This window comes from Coffea arabica, chromosome 4c, assembly GCF_036785885.1.
Source record: "Coffea arabica cultivar ET-39 chromosome 4c, Coffea Arabica ET-39 HiFi, whole genome shotgun sequence".
Lineage (NCBI taxonomy): Eukaryota > Viridiplantae > Streptophyta > Magnoliopsida > Gentianales > Rubiaceae > Coffea > Coffea arabica.
The window spans coordinates 15646311-15667561 of record NC_092316.1 but is presented as its reverse complement, the minus strand read 5'-3'; the positions used below and the strand labels follow the sequence as shown (position 1 = coordinate 15667561).

Here is a 21251-nt window from a genome sequence, read left to right as displayed (position 1 = left end):
TTCTTAAATGGAATTATTAATGATACTAATGAATTATCTGGGAAAGAAGAGTTAAAAATCAAACGAAAATCTAGCTGAACACTATTCTTTATTGGTATAGTATCATGTCATTATGTTGTTCCTTTGAAAAAGGAGAAGAACTTAAATACAGATAATCTTATATTGGAATATAAAAAATGATAAAAAGAAGAAGAACCTAAATGCAGAGAATCCTATATTGGAATATAAACCAAGATTTCAGCTCCAGAATAAAAAACCTTATTCATGGTACAGAATTAGAACTATTGGTACATACAAACACCCTAATCAAGTCTAGGGTGACTCAAATCCCTGCTTTAAATGTTGTCAGCCTCAGTTGGATAAAAAATCTAGAACAATTCAATACATACAGAGGCAAATATAAGCCAAAATATAAAATATTGCTCAACAAAAATGAAAATCACAACTCCAAATGGAAAATGGTCCCAAAAATATCAGTTGCCCACGTAATAAATCATGGTTATAAAAGAAAAAATCTGTACAACACGTCACCAATGTTCATGTGAATGTTTAACAGGAAAAAACTTAGTGACCAGAGCTTTGAACAAATCCAGTTGGCCTGCACCTACAAATTCCCAAGGCCACGGCAAGTGGCAAGGTACTCAGTCAGCCCTCCTTTTTTCCACTTCTAGATCACCTCCAAGGTTCAATGGTGCTGAAACACAACAGGAAAAATAAATATTTTAATACGTGAGAGAAGCATCAAGTCCACTCGTGAACCACAACCTATTATAACTCGTAGGCCATACAAGAAACAATTATTCTACAAGGCAATTGCATAATTCAGTTCACGTACTTTATTCGACGCCCCAATCTTTCTTGAACCTCTCGAGAGAAATCAAATGAAGTCTTTGACTCTTCACCATAAATGCTTTTCCTAGCTTCTTATTTTGCACCAAATGATCGAATACCAAGTCCAGAAATTCTTTTCACATGGATGGGTTTCACAATTATAAATTCATATCCATCAAGATATGCAAATTTTCAAGGACAAATATCAGAGAATAATTCATGCTCTTTGGGGAAGGAGAAGTACATTATTACCATCCAAGCCTCTTAGATTACATCACTTTCGTAACTTGAATCACGCACATCTATCTTCATTGCCTTTCCATTTCCAATTTGCAACTATCACCACATGTGAAAACAACCCCTTGAAATCGAATCACATGCCCAATCAAATTTCAAACACATTTTTATAACTACCATAGTTTTCACATTTTTCCATAATCTTTACTAAAGACTTCAAAGAGGGTACATGTGAGAGCAAGCACACAATTCATCACAGTAATCATATATAAGTTCCAACTGACAAGTTCAAATCAGGAACCAGTCATATTGTAAGACCAAATGCCTTTCATGTACCTCATACTTCTATTTACTGTATAATCTAAGTGGAAGACACTAAAATTATGGAAATCAATGTCCAGTACTCCTCTTTTATTTAAGCAAATTCAAAAGCAAACAAGAGCTTTCAGCCAGAGTATCCGGTAAATTAATCCTAAAAATGAATTTAGGCAGCAGAAGGACTTGCAGAAGACATATTTTCACCCAAAACGTGATTTTGAATCAGATAGCAAAAACGCTGGCTATAAAACAGGGAGGGAAAAAAATACCTAATAGCATTTACAAGGTCTTTGGTAGACAAACCAGAGCTATCTTTCACCTTAGGGAACAAAATGACAGGGATGACTTTATCTCTAGCGAACTCTGCACCTCCGCAGTCTGTTATGCATAAAAAGTCACAAGAAAAAAATGATCAGAAGACAGCATATGAACTTAAACTTTTGACACTCCATCACTTGCTTGTTTGATACAAACAAACACGTAGGACCATGATTTTATTAGTTTCCACTAAAATGGAGCTAGAATGCTATCAATCCATAAAGCCTTTATTATCACAAGAATCTTGGTATTCAGTTCATTAATCTCCTTTCACAAACTTATCATGGCATAATCTTCACAAAACCTTCTCTACAAGTGTTCCTAAAAAAATTGGAAGCATCAATGCGTAAAACAGGTGGTGCATCAATATGATTTTCTCAAACTGGTTTTTCATATGTGTTAATTCTTACTTATTTGTGGTGACAGCCTAGCAACTACAATGATTTTCTATTTGTTGTTTAATGCCTACATCTTATTGCAGGAATATAAGTTGTGGATATTGAAAACTATAGAAGTGCCGTGGGATCTTTTTAATAAAAAGTTTACTGCTCTCTGGGAGGAACACAAGCAAACTGTTTTCCTCCCTAATTAGATTTTGTCAACTATTTACAAATGGTCTCACCAGATTGCAAGAAAAACACTACCCTACCCTACCCGGATTGGTCCAAATAAGAGACGCAGTGAAGGTGTGCAATTGTATATACAGGCGCAGTGAAGGAGTTTGTGCGTGAAGATGAGAAACTGAGAGTTAAAAAATACCTGCCGAATGAAGATGACTTGCAGATTATGTGGTGGTAGCTGCCGAGATAGTGTCGCGGGAGGAGGTGATCGCCACCGAGGACTGACGCCGGAGGAAGCGGGAATGGGGATTCTTCGGCAATGAAAGGAAAAGAGAGAGAGAGAGAGAGAGAGATGCCAGAGTAGCTTACCTGATGAGATGCCGGAAATGAAAGGTACCTTTTCCATCCAAACAAACAGACCCTAAATGCAGAGTCAAACAAAATAATTTTCTTAAACAGGAAAAAAAATCTTCCTAACGCAAAAGCCAAAAAAGAAAACTTCAAAAAATAAAACAAAATTTTATTCAAGAAAAGAAACTTCAAGCAAAAAAAGAATATTCAACAAAAGAAACTTCAAACTATAAACAGAATAGGAATATCGGAACATAGAAAATAAGAAAGAAAAAAGAAAACTTCAAACCAAAAAAATTGCTATAAATTGATCCAAACCTACATCATCCCAATATTTAGTAACAGTTTTATCATCCAAGAATGAAATCAAATCTATAATGTATAAGGATTTTTCAGAAAAAAAAAAAGGGAGAAGAGCGTAATTTGGAATTTTGGAGAGATAATCAAAAGAAAGAAAAATGGGGGGCAAAGAGTTGGGGCTATGTATCGAAGCTGTAGCAGAAGTCATAGGGTTTCTTTTAAATGTTTTAGTTCTGTTTGTTTAGAAATCTAAATTTACCTGTAAAGGACTAAAAGAAGAGTTTCTCTCAGGTTTGAAACTTTGAATTAGTACTCCTAATAGAGGCAGTAATGCAGTTTCACGTGATTGGTATTTTGTTGGAATGACATCTCGATTGTCCATCGCAAGCAAGCTCACATTTGGGCCATTTTGTGATGTATAAAGTAAATGCCGTGGTTTGCGGTTCAATCACTTCTTGACTGGTTCAACGATTTTTTTTTTTCCGGATCATAAGCATGACTGATTCACAGACCATTAGTCAAACCAGCTGCTCTGGTCACGGTCTAACTGGTCAAATCACTGGCTGAATTTGACTCTTATTTGATTAATTCTGCGTCTGAGGAAACTAAAGAATCGTAAAGGTTCTTGTTGATGCAAAGCTAACTGCTAACTGATTTTGAAGGGTGCACGAAGCTGATAAGAGGCTCAAGTTGATATCTGTTTGAGAAAAGACTTAGGTGACGTTTGGTAAGAGGGTTTCGGAATGGGAAATTGGAATAAATCCCATAATTATTGTTTGGATTGGAATCGGGATTTTGGAATCATACCTAAAAATTTAAAATTCCTCAATTCCCTAGTAACTTGGAGGGTTTTGGACAAAATCCAAGTCTAATTCCCATTTAGAAATGGGACCCGTCCTGCCACCCATTAAAAAATTAATATATAATTATATACATATATATATATACAATTATGTATATAATATATATTATAATGATAATATTTTATTATAATTATATATTTTATTATAATATTAGTATAATTATATAATAGATTTATAATTATTATACAGATATATATAATATATTATATAAATATATATTATAATTATTTAATTAAATGTAATTATATTTATATAATATATATTATAAATTTATTAATATTATACAATAGTATATTTATATTATATATATTATAAATTTATTAATATTATACAATAGTATATTTATATTATATATATATTTATAAATGTAAATTATATGTGCATATAATTATAATATATACATGTATATAATAATAATATGTTATATAATTATATTTATTTTTATTATTATAAATATAATAATATATAATAATATATAATAAAAATTATATTTAACATATAATAAATATATAAATATTAATTATACTAACATTATATATTATAAAGTATATTATATTATAATAAAATACTAATATATTTTAGTATAATATTAGTATATTATATAAATATATGTTATAATTATTTAGTTAAATATAATTATATTTATATAATATCTATTATACATTTATTAATATTGTATAATAATATATTTATAATATATATGTATATTTATAAATGTGTATTATATGTGCATATAATTATAATATATACATGTATATAATATTAATAAATTATATATTTATAATTATATTTATCATTTTAAATATAATAATATATAATAAGTATATTTAATATATGATATACATTATATTTATATAAAATATTAGTATAATTAATATTTATATATATTATATAATAATAATTATATATTTACATTATAACATTTGTATAATTATATTTAATTATATATAATATTTAATTTAATTAGCTACAAACTTATAATAATGATATTATTAGTTATATGTATTATGTAATGTATATTAATCTATGTAATATAATTGATATTATCAATTATACTAATAATTATACATGTCTACTAATAGAAATTATTAATTAGTTATACTAAATTTACTAATACATTTATACTAATATATTTAATTAGTGAAAATTTCTTATATCCCATTAACAAAGAGTCAACGAACTAAATATCAATTATAATAATGCTATATATTCCTGGTACTGAACCAAACAAATGTATTGGAATGATTGATTCCATTCCAAATCCAGGATGCATGATTCCAAATCCGATTCTAACATGTGAACCAAATGCTTAGTTAATTTGCCAATACAGCTTTTAAATAAGGGCCAATCTAAGGAGCCAATATGAAATTTGGCTTATTTTGGAGTCTTTTTTTTTTTTTTTTGTCGACATCATAGATTTTACACCTACTCCTACTCTTACTCTACACAAAGAGGAAGAGGTGAACCCAAAGAGGTCAATGGGGAATGCACAGAGAACTGAACTACCACTGGATCAAACGAGTGCCTTTACACCCTTTGGTGAATTTTTCTAGAAATTCTAGAGAAAAAATGCAGGTCAACGGGCACCCAAGGAGTTTTAAATCTTTTCCTAGTGGTCAACTACTCTAGAGGTAGTTGGTTGGCTTATTTTGGAGTCGATGAGAAGGCCGTTGGTGTACTATGACCTAATTATAGGGCCAATCGAAGAGCCAATAATAGTAGCATCCATCCATGTTATGTAATTTAGCAAGAGGCAGTTAGTGGAAGTCTATCGACTAGTCATGATCGGCAGCATATAATAGCTGATGACAGGCGGTGATTCATAGGAATGCTAGCAAGCCGATAATCTGCGAGCTGATAAAAGTATTAATCAGAGAACTTAGTTACAAGATCACACCCCAAAAATAAGGGAATAGTGGAGCTTGTTAATGGCTTGATGAAGTAGTGGCCGATTTAGTGTTGGAGTGGTCCCTTCAATGTGATTGAAGAACATGGGAGAAGCATCTACATGCAGTTACAATCTGTTGGTGATTTCCACTTTTAAGAAATTCTCAACTATAATACTTGGGAAGAATGCCAAAGAAAGGGATAGAAAAACAACTTCCAGAGATACATCTTGAGAAAAGGTTCTCAACTTTCTTTCATATTCAAGCCCTTTAGATTAGGATTTCCAGCATTCATGGTCATTTCAATTCGTAGAGCAGAGTTAGGAGCTTTGTTGAGAAATTTCCAATTTTGTGATGAATTTTAAAAAAATTCTACAAAAGGGGTGATTTTGGTGAGGGAATCCGTGGGGGGGTCTTCGCATTCGCGGAATGCGAGCTCAATAGAGCTCAGAAAGTATAAGTAAAATTTTTGTGCTTATTTTTTTTCGGAGGCAGAGATTTTTTTGTATTAAAACAAAATGTTTAAAGATTTCGCATTCGCGTTCGCATTCCTTAAAAAAAAAAAATTTCGGAGGTCAATAGAGCTCACATTACACTAAGTATAATTTAATTTTTTTTGCTTTTTTTTTGGGAGCTAGAGAATTTTTTCCAGAAAATAGTAAGAGCTAAATGCGAGCTCCTAAATGTTTTTTTTTTAAATTTTCAAATAGCTCGCATTTGATAAATTTGACCTCCAAAAATTGTATTTAATTTTTTTGTTAGATTTCGCATTTATAAGTATGACTTTCAGAAAATTAAATTCAAACTTGCTAGAAAAAAAAATTTTAAATGAAATTTACGAGCTCAAAAAAAATGTAAAATTAAATGTAAATGTTGTTTGTTTTGTAGAATTTGCCTTTACTAAAATGCTGTCGGTAGTAAAATCTTATTTTAAAATCTCTACTAAAATCTTATATTTCGGAGAAATGTTAGAGAAATTTTATTTAAAAATCTGTAATTAGCAGAGGAATAAATTTTTTTTATTTTAAAACTTGCACGTGCCTAAAGTCATCAAATATGTGCTCTAAAAAAAATCATATTCACAATAATCTTTTTAATATAATTTACTATACATGCATATTTCTTTTATATTAAAAAAAATTGGTAATTGTACGGTTGGAAATACGTTATTTTATTATAATACATTTAAATGGTGGAAAAAGTACACATGCATAGTTCTTTCTATTTCATAGATCAATGTAAAAATAGAATGAAATTGTTAACATGTAAGGTGTTGACTATATTTTATGAATAAAATACTAACTTTTTTTCCTTTTTTATCAAATAAATTTTTTTTTATCAAATTCTAATTTTCCTTTGTTATTAATGAATTGTATTTATTTGTTGACACCGATGAATATTAGTTATAAGAATCTAATAATTAATAGTCATTAATATCTGTTACAATTTCAACTGTAATTTTAGAAATTCCATAACGCAATGTTATTTAAAAAAATTATATAAGTTATTTTTATAAAGTGCATGTTATTTGTTTGGTAGTTGAAAAGGAAAAGAAAAAAAATTAAATCAAATATCTAGCGATTAAATCTTGCGTGTTTTACCTTTTACAATTATTGGCAGGATTACTATTTTGATTAAAAATATAAAGCGATAATCAAGGCAAATTTATTGTCATGCAAAAATCCTAAAACCCTAAGTGCTAAAGCCGTAAAACACTAAATCGTAAATCTTAGAAACCAAATCCTTGTAAACCCTAAAACATTAAATCAAGGTTGTTGGGTTTATTAAAATCCATTAAAAAATATTTTTGCGGCACGATAGGATTACTATTTTAATTAAAAATCTAAAGTCCTAATCAAGGCACACTATTGTCAAACTAAAATCCTACAACCCTAAACCCGAAAGTGCTATTCTCCTAAAACACTAAATCTTGATCTCTAAAACCCTAAAACCCTGAATCCTAAAAGCCTCAAACCCTGAGTGTTATCTCTAATGTAGTCAGTAGCTGATATTATAATTTATGTTTTTTGCATCGACATTTATAAAAAGTTAGTTGTAAGAGATATCTTATTTAAAAACTTATTATTAGTTGAGGAATATATCCGTTTCTTTTTAAAACTTGCATGAGTTTGAAGTTCGCAAATATGAGCTCTCACAAAATTATATTCAATTTAATTCTTTTTATATAAATAACTGTACATGCATAGAGGCAGATTACGGTTGGAAATGCCTAATTTTATTATAATACAATTATTTTAACGAAATAACTACACATCTTGCTTCTTTATTTTCAAAGTCAATATAAAATAAAATTAAATTGTTAATAAGTTAGGGCTTAATTTTCATGAACAAAATTGGAATCTTATTTTTAACTTGCCCATATGAGAATATTAAAGTTTGTTCTCTATATTTAATGGGGAAACTATGAATAACAAAAGGTAAAAAATAACAATATATAAATATATTATAAATAGTATGTTTAATTTTTTTTTGTGAAGTTTCGACATGTAACTAACTTACCGTGTATGAACTAGAGGAGAGGTTAGTATAGTTTACCTTTTTTATATTTATTCTGTTCATGAGAAAAAAAGTATTTCTTTGTAATTTTATCCTACATTTTTGGTTTTGTTTAAAAGAGTACTCATATAAAGTGAGAAATAAGATACGCGTGATGGCATTGTTCCACTCATATTCGTGAAATTTTAGAATATATACAAAATGTCACCAAAAACGTATGTAATCCATAAGTTAGGTTATTTATACAATAACGATATAAGTAGTGTGCCATCAATGCTGCCCAAGTTTTTCATGAGTACCACATGTTGTTGGTTTGGGTATTCTTTGGTTTCGACATGGTTGGTTTGGCACTACTGTATGAACTTGAGTAATATGTGTCAACAGTGTAGCATCTTGAATTTGAGTGCTTGTGCCTTCACCTCCTTTACATTGCTCAGAAGTATGTTGATGTGAGTCCCTATCAGGCGTAAATTCTGGAAAAGTCACAGGGGACCTAGAATGCCCAATCGATACACCTCTCTCATGCATGACTTCGGTCTGAGGTGTGACAAAAGTAGATGCGTCAGCTTGGTCCTCAGTAGCCAGCGAACCTCCATGGAATCCAGTTTGTATGGCGGGTTCTGGTGATCGGAGTCTACGACGTCGTCCACCACCATGCTGACTTCCGTGGGTATTTCTAGGAGCTCATTAGACACGACACGGATCAGCATATAGTGGAATCTCCTGTGGTACGTGTGGAGGGCGAAATGCAAGTCGGCGTGATTCTCCTATATGATGCAAAGATGTGGATGCAAAGTCCCTATAATTTGAAGTTGTAATGACATTTGCCACACTACATATTGTCAAGAGACTCTATAATTTTCAAAGTACAAGTATAAGAAAAGTACGAGAAGTTATATATGTTTGGCCTCCACATTCACACCGCATAACAAGATCCACATTCACAATGATGTGATTGTGGCGACCCCACTTCCCCCTAAGGCGAACCAAAGGGTTGGCGGGCCGTCTGCCCAACTCTCACCAGGACTCACGCAAGCATACTAACCCAAATCCTTTCGAAGAATAACCTCATCTCTTATTACAACAGTTTTCCCGAATAGACAGTTACTAAATCCACATTAACTTCAGAGATAATAGTAATCTAACGTAGCCAATCGACGGCTTCCTAAAAATCTCACGCAATACGAACTGCGAAATAGAATCGTACCGTCCCAACTAAGTAAAAATTCATACAACAAAATACAACAATCAAGCCGAGCATCCAAATTAAGTTTTACACATTTTTCAATTTCAAGTGGCAATCCAAAATAAAAAGTACATTATCCAAATTAACGCATTACAGCCCACAAAAGTAGTCATAGTATTCAAATCTTTCAACTTCCAGAACCTGTTAAGGAAAACAAGTAAACGTGGGGTGAGTTAAATCTTAGTGGTGCCCCAAAACATGCATCTAAATAAACAAATAGCAAGAATCAATATTGACTAAGGTAAACAAGTAGGAAAGCGGATAACAACACAGGGTAGGATACAGGGCTCTCAGGAGCCATTTTCCTCGCTTGATCACCATTCACCCTCCGTCAACTCTCACTACTTATAGTTCATGTAGATCCTCTCATTTTTACTCCTAACCCCGTCACCGTACGTACCCTTGTCCCGGGCCCGAACACCGACTAAGGAAGCAGTATACTCGAGATATACCCTTAGAAAATTTGGGAGCAGTATACTTGAGTATACCCTCAGGAAATTGGTCGAGGGATTCACCCAACGACATTTCCGTAGTTGAATTCAGAAGTCGAGGGATTCACCCAACGACGCAACTACATTTAGATTCACGGATTCATAAGAAAAAATATTTCACGCAAGTCACCACTCGATCGACTAGTGCGATAAAGTACACACTGCTCATTTCGATTGATCAAAACTAGTTTTGCAAATTATCACATATTGAGTCAAGAAAGCACTTTAACCAAGTAAGCATAGAACAAGCAGGGACACTCACCAAGAGTGAAGTTCAGATGTCAAGTTGGGAATCGAATTCCGCGTCCTCGCAATATCCTAAAAATACCAAAATTTGAAACTATAAGTTTTCTATTCAATTTTTAAGCTTATTCGTATAAGGAATTATCTAATATATTACTAGTTTACTTTCTCAAGAAATTTCAAAAATCTACTTAGGTTGAAACTTGACAAAAGTAGTAAAAATGTTTCTTATAGTTTTTCCTTGAGATACTTTTCCTTTTAAAAGGGTAACTAGTATTATTTTCTTAAAATAATTCGACCATTCACTTAGGATTGAAATTTAGTAAGAGTAGGAAATGTTTTGTATGGCTTCCTTAAAAATATTTTTCTTTATACGAGTGCGGCTAGTACGATTTTATTTAGAATAAATTTTCTTGCCGAGGAAGTTTTCTGCTATTTTTAGTTAAAGTCACTAAAATCTTGTATTTTGGAAATTTTCCTCTAGACATTTAGCCAGGGACAATTTTAAGGAAAGAAAAGGAAATAGATCAAGACTTAGGGTTTTAAAACTAGTGAAATCATTTTCTAAAAGTAATAAGGTTAGTTTACGCTTAAAGGAGGAAATATCGAGTCGGCAAGGTTTAGAAAATCTCTACACGAAACTTCTAACTTTAACATATAATACTAAGTTTTATCGTACCATACTAGAGTGAAAATATATTTAAATAGCTTGCTTAAAAACTTTCTGAAGTTCACAGGACCAAAACGGATTCCTTACAATTCCGATTTGTAAGCACGTAATATTTCAGATTCGTCAATATAGCAACTAACATTTCAAATAGAAATCTCACTAAGGCGTCATCAATCATTAGCCCTAGATTTCAACAGATTCAATTCTGATCAAGAATAAAACGAATGACCAAGGCTTCGTCAATCATTAGCACTTGGTTTTGGCAAGCTCATATCACCTCTTAACTAAATCAAAATGAAGGTAAGGCCTCCAAGAAATTCCAGCAATTAAATTTCATCACCCTTTAATACTTATAAAATCATTCAAATGGCCAAGAGCTTCATCAATCATTAGCCCTTGACAACCATCAATCACTTCCAACCACAATTCAATCAGGAATTCAACTCAGAACAAAGAGAAAAGTCACAGCTAACTTAACTCTTAAATAACTCTAGAAATTCAGAAATTCAAATCACAAAAAAGCTAAATGTTCGATCCAAGTCAAAATTCAGTTTCATGAAGAAACAGGACATTCAAGCAGGACAGCCTACTTTGAGGAGTCACGGACAGCAGTACACATGGAAGAAAAATATGAAATTTCTACAGAACAAAAGCCCATGATTCTAGTTTCAAATGCCACTAACGGCACCTTAAACGGATTTTCCTACACCAAGATATAAGCATTTTACTGAGACTGGTCAGTGAAATCCGAAAATCTGGAAACTCATTTTTCACTTGTGAAAAATTCCTTTTTCTCTTTTAACACCATAAGGTTTTTATTCAAACCATCCATACATTTAAGTATGACATACATACCAGCATATACCAAGGCAAATAACGCCTAATTCCAGTAAATGGTTCAGTCAATAAATCATATATATACTAATCTGTCATCAGCTAAGTACAACAATCACCAATTGGCAATTCAACGTACGGTTACTTCCTTAATTTCTCCTTTGTTAACACTAACTTGACATGCAGAGGATGGTTGTTAAGCTACAGAGTGTATTGTGCAATAATATGAAATTTACAGCTCAAAACAACATTTTTAGAACTAAAATTCGCCACAAGAAATCTGGAAAAATTCCTTTACTATCTCTATCCACTCGCTTGAAAATTTTCTAGGTCTACACTTCAACATTTTTTATCAATTCAAACCACAATTCAAATGTTTCACATCAACATATCTTATAGAACTTTAAAACAACATATTCCAGGCATTTCCAACCATTATGCTTCGAAGAAAAATTTCAAAACCAATTTGAGATTCCAACTCAACCTTCGGCTATCACAAAAGAAATTCCAGCATTTATATATATCAACATTTTTGGTTCAATTTTTCAATATATCAAATATTTCATCGCTAAACAACTTACACAACTTAAAATTTACATCTCTTATGTATTTCTAAACCATTATGTTCCAAGGGAAAAATAAAATAAATTTCCAGAAACCAATTAAAATTTCCAAAGACAAACTGAAAATTCTGGTTCAAACCTCTCGGCTATCAATACTTTTCCAGCACTTAGGGTTTTATAAATCTAACTTTTCCTTGGCTAAAACATGGTTTTAGATTCTCAAATTCGTCATGTGAACCTTTGGCTAACTAATTAACATTTCTGGTTCAAAATCGAATTCGAATAACAACTACAAACATCCCAAAAATCCAGAAATTTGTCCAGCTAGTCACGGATGAGCATGCATGAAGAAATTTTCTGTTTTCATTTTATTTTCTTGGTTAGCCGAGCTACTTAGCCTCATGCAAGACTTAATTACCTTATTATTAGTGAGGTAATCACATTCACCAGTTCAAATTGTTACCAAATAAACAGATTAGTGCTGCCTTTTCATTTCAGCTACTCGGCAGTCCATTTCTTTCCAAATCAAGGTTTCTTATGCTTCTAATTTAATCATCCAATACGCACAAATCAACATGCAAAGCCACCTAAAGAATTTACTTATCATATCCAGTTCAAAACAGGTTCGGTCAGCAGCTATAAACACCCACAAATCCAGAAATTCCTCCAACTATTTTCGGATGATCTTGCATGCAGCAGGTTTTCTTGTTCATCTTTATTTTTCTGAGTTAAACCCGTTAATTAGCTACATGCAGAGCTTAATCATCTTGAAATTTACTAGTTAATCATGGTTAGAGACTCAAAACAGCAAAATTAAACCAAATGAAGCGGCATTAAACCAGTCAGATTCTCGGCAGAAACTTTCACTTCCAAAACAGATTTTTCCACAACTTTGATTTCATCATCCGACTGCACAAACAACACATGCAAGCTCTGATACAGCTTTATCTACCAGCAAATAGCTATTTTAAGTCTGGAATTTACCTCAGCTAGGAACTCAGCTCACGCACAAGAAAGCTATGAAGTTTTGCTCTCTCAGCTTGCGCACACTATTTGGTCCTGGTTTTTGGTTTGCAGCTGGAATGGTGTTGCGGTGAAGATGGTTGCAGCTGGTGGAGGTTGAAAAGAAAACGGAGGAGACTCACGCACGACCTCTCCCTTTCTTCCTTCAACTCATGGTCAAAACCAGAAAATTTGTTTTGCAGCTCGCGGATTCCCCTCTCTCGGTTTGTAGAGTGCGGCTCTCTCACTCCCTCCCTTCGTCGATGGTAACAAAGCAGAGTAGGAGTGCAGTGGTGGTTTGTAATATAGTAATGAAGAGGAAGAGGGATGGTGCCGCTGTTTTGAGAAGGGAGGTTGAGTGTTGAGATGGTAAAAAAATTTCTATTGGCCGGATGGTGCGGTGCTTAGGATGCTGTCAGAGGGATTGTTTGGTTTTGCATGGAAATGTTGGGGTTGTATGGGGGCATTTTAGTCTTTTCACTTTTCTTCCTAACCTCTACTTAAATTCTCAATTCTAACTTAATTCCAAAAATTATCCCCAAGTGTGATTTGAACGCCTAATTATACACTAGTCATGCAAGACTTTAATTATCGTAACTTCATGCTTTAAGTATGTTTCGCATACTTGTATTATATTTATCTAAAATTCATTGATTTCATCTTATCGTGAAAAATTTCCTTTTAACATATAACGCCAGCAACTAATTGGAATTAATCATTAAATTTCAAGTAATTTATTTTTAGGTAATAAGATTAATCGGCTCGAGTATCATTAATTTAGCATGAAGAATCTAAATATTCTAACGTTTTAAATTAATCTAATTCTAAAAGTATTAATTTAATCTATCGAAACATAAAAAAAATTCATAGTTTAGTAAAATTATATTATTTTTGGGGTTCTCACAGTGATATTCTATCAATGAACCTTACAAAATTAATGTTTTTCCCTATAGCATATTTTGCCACTTTTTTAGCATTATAGATTTTGCCAATTACAAAAAATACTACAAGGTTGGTCATTGACTTTAAATCCATCAATTCACCTTAAAATAAATCCGTATTTCATATTCTAACGTCCTTTTCTACTAAAAGAAAATTTAACAAACTATACTATTTCAATTCGACGGCAAAGATCCAATAGTTGTAATATAAAATAAATTACCTAATGACTTGTATCAAATCTGAATGTAGCCAACTTCTGTGGGTTAGATTCTAGAGGTACCAAACACAACCTCCCAAGCTTGTATCCCAACCTTGTTGTACCTAGATGAAGAAATAATTTACAACCAAAAACCACTTAAAAATATAGAAGTTGCAACATGTATTTGTAATGGACAGTTGCCCTCACAAAGAAAGATCTCCAAAAATTTCGACAGAGTCTCCCCTATAAATGGGCTAAAACTCCCTGTCAAACAATCCAAATTACTGTCATTTCAAATTGCACAAGACGTATTAAAGTACTTTAAATCCATCAATTCGCCTTCAAATAAATCCATTTAATTTCATTAACGCCTTCGTGGTTTGGAAGAGCTTTAACAAACTATACTATTTCATTGTTTCAACGTCCATAATATGTAGTTGTAAACTAAAAATTAATACCGAATGGCTTATATCGAATTCGAAAGATGGACTTCTGTGGTTTGGACGACGGACTTCCCAACCCAGGTCTCTACGCCTTCCAAACTTGTGTCACCAACCTTGTATGCATCTATATGAAGCAACAACTGCTCAATATGCAAACCATTTCATATAAGTTATTTGCATCCCAATTAGTAATAGTTAGTTAACGAGAATTACAAAAACTTTTTAAAAATGTCGGCAAAGTCTCCCCTACGGAAATTGCTATAAATATTCAAAAACTGACAAAGATATTTTAAAAAAAATTGACAAGGTCTCCCCTATAAGTAGGCTAAAACTCACTGTACCAATGATACAAACAGGGTCTATATTAAGTTGTAATCGGTCAATACCACACTGTATAATATATATGTCCCCTATAATTTAGAACCCTAACAACTATGAGCCGCCTACGAATTGTAAAAAAGAGTTGATTGACATGCGATTTGGAAGAATATTTAATCAATTTTTGGGCTCCACATCCATATAGCTATACAAGATCTATGTTCATATACGTATGCTATTTTCATCAACAACACAATAAGATTTTTTTGGCTATATCCAAAGGCCACTTGACAGCATTATCTGTTATTTCCCTAACCTCGACATGAATATATTGTAAATATAGACTACATGATTAGATTTAACTTTAAATCCATTGATTCGACTTAAAATAAATCCGTTAACGTGTTCTAACGCCCTCTTCTACATCCAGAAGTTTAACAAAACATACTATTTCAATTCGACGTAAAAAATCCAAAAGTTGTAATATAAAATATATTACCGAATGACTTGTATCAAATTCGAATCTAGCCAACTTCTGTGGTCAGGATCTTAGAGGTACCAACCCCAGCCTCCAAAACCTCCCAAGCTTGTGTCACCAACCTTGTATGTACCTATATGAAGAAATAATTTACAACAAAAAATCATTTAAAAAAACAGAAGTTGCGACATGTATTTGTAATAGTCAGTTGCCCTCACAAAGAAAACTCTACAAAAAATTCGACAGAGTCTCCCCTATAAATGGGCTAAAACTCCCTGTCAAACAATCCAAATATCCATGAAATTCAAAAGCTCCAATCTATAAACTACATAATGTCAAAAAAATTTCTAAACTCCAATTGCAAAACATACAATGTCCAATGTAGATAGTGTTTCGACCAAAAATAACAGCTATGAAATAGATTTTAAAAACAAAAACTGAAAAGTGGGCACTTGCCACCCAAATTTGGTACATAACCCTTGCCCCCACATTGAGTATTAGAGACTTTGTCTACTATGTGCTTAGCATTTTAGAGAATTATTTTGTACATTAAAATAGTCAGAGATGATTAATTATTATCATTTTAAATTACACAAGACATATTAAAGTACTAATTATTGTAATTATTATCATTTCAAATTATACAGGGCGTATTAAAGTACTAATTATTGTAAATGGCTTTGATAACTACATTAGTGAAAAATAAGTATTTGTCAAATATATTTATATACACTTGTTAAAGTACAACAATAGTGTCTAAATGTATATAAAAAATAATTAAATGGCATGCTAAGACTGTTAAAGCAACGGAAATGCATCCAAGACAACTTCAATGCTCGACATCAAATTTTGGGTCACGCTAACATATATTGTAATTTTAGCAAAATTTATTTTTTCATTTTAGTTCAAGGCCCTTATTTTTCTAAAATCTTCTCTAGGAACACAACTCTAATGTACGATTTACCCATAGCTGCCCTAGAGAAATTCATTTTTCATTTGCATCTCATGTTTAATTCCCTTAATTAGAACCCATTTTCTATTTTAAATGGTACTTGCCCCTTTTTTCTTTTTTCTTTTTGTTTTATCTTCTTCAACACAAAAAAATAGACTTCTTTTTAAAACGTTATTTCAAGTTGGTCCAATGTTAGAACATTTAGTCATTTCCTATGCCTTATTGGAAAAATCATGAACACCAACCTGTTCGTAGTACCACTAGCTCTCTATCCGCCGTAGGCAATAAAATGAGACTAGCACCACTTTTCTTTTTAGAGTTAGATGTACAGAAAATAAGTTTAACCTAAATTTCATTCTAATTTTAAAAAAATTTTAAAAAATAGTTGAAACAATTAAATGGACTTTTTCCTTAAAGGGGTTTTAGTTTTAAACTATTTTGCAATATTTGTCAAAAAACTACTTCTTTCTTTTTCCAGCTCCACTGTCCACACGGACATAATTAGCGCAACTACAATAAATTGGAAGCAGAAAAATTGCAAGAATTCGAAAAAGTAACGTATATCCTCAAATCCACCACAAAAATTGCAAAAATAAGCACAACCCACATCAAATTTAAATCCAAATTTCACAACAAATCTGAACTTGCCGTTGGATTCAAGTATTAATTAAACTTAAAATGCTATAAGTGAGGCATTGCAAATGGAAAAGGCTCACCTTTATGCTGTTTGGCAGTCGCAATGGGACGGCAATGCTGGCAAATGTTGGGTCGGCAATGGGGCGGCAATGGGTCGGCAAAGGCGCAAATGGGTCGGCAATCTGGTGGTTGAAGAAGTTCTGAAAACCGGTTGCAATCTGGAGGGCTTGCTTCAGCGAGGCAGAAAGAGAATGAGGCGTGGCTTCCGGCGGAGCAGAACAACAGAGATGGTGGCGCCGCTCAGTCGTATGGCGCCGCACCTCCTATTTCTGCCATCCGGCGTTTTGGCAGCACAAAATAGGACAAATGGTGGCCAGCTCCGGTCTTTGGATGCTTCGATGTGCAGAACCCATCTCAGATTTTTCAATTGCGAGGAGGCTATGGCAGGAGTTTGGTGGCCTGCTCTGTTTTCTTTGTTTTGCTGTTCTTTGAAGATTTCCGAAAAGATATTGCGTTCTGCTTCTTTGACTCACTTTTCTGGTCTTTTTTTTTTTTTTTCCAAACAAACCTCGCATTCCACGAATGCGAAGACCCCATTTCAAGAACAATCTCCAAAAACCGCCCCACTTGTAGAATGCTTTTTTTTTTTCATCATAAACTAAGAATTCTCCCGAGCTTTGTTGAATTTCATTGGATTCCTTTTGTGTAAATTTATTTTGTTCAAATAGTCACCAGCCTAGTTTCTTCTTTTTCAAAGCCAATGACAAGTTCAATTTCAAGAAGTTTTCAATCAACTTCCTTCATCATTTATTGCCTTATGATCAGCCGTTTTGCAGGACGATTTTAAGTTCTTGAGTCGATCAAGGTGGCATGAACAACAATCTCTGATGGGTTAGATGTAGGCACACTTTCGGTCAACTCTTTTACATTTTCAACTAGTTCTTTTTCATACTGCCTGGTCAGTTTTCATACAGCCTATTCTAAGGAGGCTACAACCCACGGTTCTAATCAGCTTGGTCGACAAACACCTCATGAGAAGGCAATGGAATGAACAATAAAACAGCTCTTTAGTATGGATAGCGACGATGTACAGCGCAATTAAGAAATTCACTACTAAAGAAGATAGCCATGCCACTATGCTGGGAAACAATATGAACAGATCGTTTCATTCATTTGAAGCCCACGATCTCTGTTTTCAAACTCGGACCGGACCGGCCGGTCCGACCGGTCAAACCGGGAACTGGCCAATTGTCCGGTCCGAGCTAACTTTAAAAACCGGGAAATTAAAAGTTCGGTCAAACCAGGTCAAAACCCGGGTTTGACCCGGTTTGACCGGGAAAATTAAGAACCGGGTTCCACCATGCATCTCAGATCTCACGCAAGGAAAGGAAAGAGAGGGACCCGCATCTCCTTGGCTCCATGTGCCCAGCCCAAAATCCCAAAACGCAACCATTTTTGTAATGGGACATGCATGCACAGTTGATTACTGCAGCAGTGCTGCTACATCCTGGCCACGACTCGCTCGCACGTGTTCATACAACATCCATATCTTCTTGTTGCCCCCTCTCCATGCATGTATGTAGATTCTTTTTTTTCTTGAAGGTCAAAATATTTTTAATATTATATTTTGATCCCTAGGTTATTAAAAATTATTAATATATCTCAAATATTTCATACTTTATAAATATTATCTTAAAATTTGGTATTATTTTTTAATTAAATCCATAATTTTAATTCTAAACTTGTTAATACTCATTAAATAATATAAATTGCTATTTGACTGTTCTAATTTCTTTGTATTTTCTTGTTAAATATATTTGAAACATCAAATATATATGAATATACCTTTATTAATATCAATATATTATTAGATATTATATATATAATATTTTAATTTTTAAATAATTTTTATTTATGACGTCATCCGGTTCGACCCCTATCGATCCCCGATCGAACCTATTGACCCCTGACCCCTGACCTCGGCCGAGTCGCTATCCGGTCCGGTTCTGAAAACATAGCCCATGATATAAACACTATGGGGCATGTTAGAAGTTACTTTGGTTCGCCAACAGTTTGCATTACTGGAAGACCAAAATCGACAAGTTGATCATGCAAGTTTGTCATATTTTATGCCGAGGAGAGGAAAGCTCAGCCGATCAATACCCTTGCAATTGACATTTATTGTCGAGATTCCAAAAATTAATATTGGTGCTCTCAAGTTTGCCGATTCATCAGTGCACAGCGTTGCTAATTTATCGGTGCATGATGCCATCGGTTTACCGGTGTATTTACATGCAGTATGTATTATAAAGGTGTATATGGTCACAACCCAAAAAAGGTAGAGCGGTTCTAATGGCCGATGGCAAAATAGTGTCTTCATGAGTTTGATTGAAAGTGCAGTTTTAAAAACAAACATTCATATTTTATATATTTCTTCAATATCTTTTTCTGGAATAAATCAATTTATAGTATTGATAGGTATGTGTAGTTCATTAAGATGTACTAAGTCTGAGCCTTTAAAATCGGAACCTATCAGCATTTTTTCTGAATCTTGCAGCCATCTTGACTGTTTTATCAATTTAGTTCTCTATGAGTGTAATTATTCTATTGGGAACACCGGAATCCAATGCCGAGACCACCTAGACTCAAAACAAGCTTATCAATAGACTAATAAGGTCTTCTATGACTTACTAATACTAGGATAAGAATACTATATGCAGAACTAAATATGAATAAACAGATATAACGAAAGCAAGAAACAGATTTATACCGTTCTGGCTCTAATGTCAATTCAAAAGGAAGTGTCAACATGAGATGAAATGCAAATGTCGTTGGCATGGAAATTAAATGCAAATGAAATTATTCTAGACTATTATAAATAGATGTTTGTATATCATCAAAGGGAGAGTGATTTTAGCTTTAAAATCACTATTATAAATAGATAAGCTTCCCTTTTGCCTTCTATTGTAATCAAATTAAATAAAAAGTTATTTTGAGAATTTATTCAATCTCAAGTTTTCTTTAAAATAAATTCAGCAATTTTGTTTATTTTCAAGTAAGTCCTCATTCCAATCTCTTTTATTTATTACATCTTGGACTAGGTTTGGTATCAAAGCCAGAACAGTATTAATCTATTTCTTGCTATCATTATATTTGTTTATTTGTATTTAGTTCTGCATATAGTTTTCTAATTCCAGCATTGGTAAGCTATAGATGACCTTGTTAGTCTGTTGGTAGGCCTGATTTGACTCTAGGTGTTCCCAGTATAGGACTCTAGTGTTTCTAATAAAATAATTAGACTTATAAAGAATTAAATTGATAAAACAGTTAAGATGGCCGCAAGATTCAGAAAAATGCTGATAGGTTCCGATTCTAAATGTTGAAAGGTTTTTTCTACATAAGGGTGATAATTGTGCAAACCAAAATCTCTTATTTTCATTTTTTTTTGTCATTAAAATCTTCTTGTAAGTATTTATGCTTAATTTTAAATTTAGCTTTTGTTTATAATATTTATTCTTCCTTTCATTTGTGAATGTGTTGGTGAATACTCAGACTAATTTTGATGTATTACCTCTGGTACTGGGGTTTTAAATCTGAATGTTGAATTATTTTCAATAGGAGGTACTAATTCAGTAAAATCGGAACAAGATTGTCTAACTGGTATCCATGAATAATTTGAAGAGGTTGAAGGTCTTTCTCGGAATGAATTAAATTTTATAAACACTTTCCCATCCGGTTCTTCTATTATTTGTTCTGCTTCTGTTCTTTCTAAATTTCTTGGGACTTGAGGATTTTGTATTTGAAATTCAGAAGGTACTGTGATTTCATTCCATTTTAATCTTTAGGTGTATATACTGTTGGTCTATCTATTTCTACTTGAAGTATTATGGTTTCATCTTTTAATGTAGGGGTGCAATTAATGAAGTATTACAGTTTCATCTTTTAATGTATTACAGTTATTAATAAATAAAACTTAACATATAGCCATATCAATGAATAGTGCAGTATAGACAATATGAGAATAAATGTATATTTATAAAAATAATAAATATA

The 21251-nt window shown here is 32.7% G+C and overlaps 1 long non-coding RNA gene across 1 annotated transcript; it reads right to left on the bottom strand.

Moving 5' to 3' along the window:
• Positions 1-400: 400 nt before the first annotated feature.
• Positions 401-1410, bottom strand: LOC113740455 (uncharacterized). The gene is made up of 2 exons (XR_003460464.2): positions 836-1410; positions 401-694 (listed from the first exon to the last, which is right to left on the bottom strand). It is a non-coding gene; the product is annotated as an uncharacterized lncRNA (long non-coding RNA).
• Between the last annotated feature and the right edge of the window lie 19841 nt (positions 1411-21251).